Raw genomic sequence first — 2,082 nt, 5'->3', positions numbered from 1 at the left:
CTCCTTAACTTAGGTCACTGGTCATGTGGATGGTGGGAGAAGGTGGGAAGCAGCTCCTTAACTTAGGTCACTGGTCATGTGGATGGTGGGAGAAGCCTCTTAGGGGCCGTGTGCTTTACCTTCCGGGCGATGTAAACAAAAGAACTCTGGGTAAGTAGGAGCAGGAGTCTAAGAAGGCCAGCAAAGCTTCCCCGGACACACTCCTGGTCTTGGATGAGACTGCGGAGAAGGGAAAGGGAGTGACAATGGATGTTGGCATGACCAAGTTTGAAAGCCAGACCAAAGTTATTACCTTATAACAGATGCTCCAGACGATAAGAATTTCATTCCCAGTATGATTACAGGAGCAGCTGCGCAAGTGTAGCTGTCTTAGTTGTAGACAGAATGAGACAGTTTGAAGCTGGGTTTGCAACTGGAGGATAAACACCAGAGCAAACAGCCTCCTGGTCTATTCCTCAGTGTGACGGAGCTGGCTGTTGCAGTCAATGAAATGTATCAGGTTAACGGGCAATAGGAAAGGTTTCAAGAGATCACTGGAAAACCTGGGCACTTTCTTAAGTAAGCAGGTTTTAAGGAGAGTGATGTAGCTTTTATCCTCATCTCAGTGGTGACAACCTAGTCACAAAATCTCAGTCAACTGAATTTGCAAAATGGTATAAAGGGCTGTGTTTATCAGGACAGATTGATTCCTTCAAGCCTCCCCAACAATCTCTTGACAACCTTTTAGATTGTGTCTGATATTTTCAAAGGTCAAAGGTCTGGATTTTGTGTATCTGGTGAAACTGAAGCTGGTTATATTCAAACTGGTGACAGAGTACAAGCAATGCCTCCTAATGAAACTTGTACTGCAAAAGGTTCTTCCTCATTTCCAGGAATCAGGCTGCACAATGAACCTGCTGACTGGGAGGCTGTGGGTGATCACGTTAGTCTGACTTTGGTTGGGATGAGTATCATCAAAATCAATGCTGGCTGCCTATTTTGTGGTCCCCAAACCCTTAAAAGCTCACACTCATTTCAGAGCCCAAATCTTCATCTTTAATACTGAAATTCTATCCTATCAGTAAAGGATTTCCTGTGTTGTTACACTACCAAACTGTCAGTAAACCTACCGTTATTAAATGATTGATTAGCATCTTAAAAGCATGGGTGAAGTTACGAAGAAAAAGCCTCAGTTGTTGCTGAAGGCCAGGTGCATTGGTGGAGCTCCAGACGCAGGACTGATAGCGCTGGAGCTGTGAAGAGACTCCAGAGGGGGCTGGCGAGGTTTATGGTGGTTCCACAGAATTTCTGCTGTGTGCCCAAATGCAGTGGCATAGCTAACCTCTGTGTTAAAGGATCCAGTTATTAAGTCACAGGAACAATATGAAATGGGTATTTTTTTAGATAAGAGAGAAGATTTAAGCTAATTAGCTGTTAATAATCACTATTGCAAGTTGCCAACTGGTAAAGAAAGGCTAAGATTGAACTTTTACTTAAAAGCCACCTTTCCATTTGAAGTGTTAGTAAATGGATTTACTTCCCTGAGATTTATGGGAAGTATCAGAAATAGTGTTAAAAAATAGTGAATTATCATGTAATGAACTCCATTTCCAAAAACCACAAAATATCTGCAGTTTTCTCTTTTGATTCAAATATATGGCACATGTTTTAAGGAAAAGTAACCAAATTGGATTTTTGAGCTCGTTGCTATTTGATCTGAACACATTTTCAGTTAATTCCAAAAAAAGATCTGCTGAAGGTTATAATGAAGATATTTTGTGTTGAGCATAAGAATGTTCCTCCTCCAAGTAAACTTCTGAAAGCTTAATCTGGAATTAGTGGAAGCTATTCCTTTTGTGACCAAGATATTATTTAAGTTGTAATACAAGCAAAGAAAATGCCTTAGTTTAAGCATCAGGCAAAAAGAAGAAGAAGAGGAAGAGGAAGAAGAAGAAGAAAGAAGGAAGAAGGAAGAAGGAAGAAGAAGGAGAAGGAGGAGAGAAGAAGAAGAAGGAAGAAAGAAAGAAACCTTCCAGCTAGGTGCAGTGGCTCACCCCTGTAATCCTAGCACTCTGGGAGGCTGAGGCAGGAAGATCACATAAG

At 41.5% G+C, this 2,082-nt stretch overlaps 1 pseudogene; it reads left to right on the top strand.

The window, feature by feature from the left end:
• LOC100941348 overlaps positions 1 to 1,238 on the top strand; it is a 9,144-nt pseudogene extending 7,906 nt beyond the window's left edge.
• The last annotated feature ends 844 nt before the right edge of the window (positions 1,239 to 2,082 follow it).

The sequence above is a fragment of the Otolemur garnettii genome, unplaced genomic scaffold (assembly GCF_000181295.1).
Source record: "Otolemur garnettii isolate 467f Iridium unplaced genomic scaffold, OtoGar3 scaffold00030, whole genome shotgun sequence".
NCBI classification, from domain to species: Eukaryota; Metazoa; Chordata; class Mammalia; order Primates; family Galagidae; genus Otolemur; species Otolemur garnettii.
The sequence above is the reverse complement of the archived record's forward strand: the minus strand, read 5'-3'. Positions and strand labels throughout refer to the sequence as shown.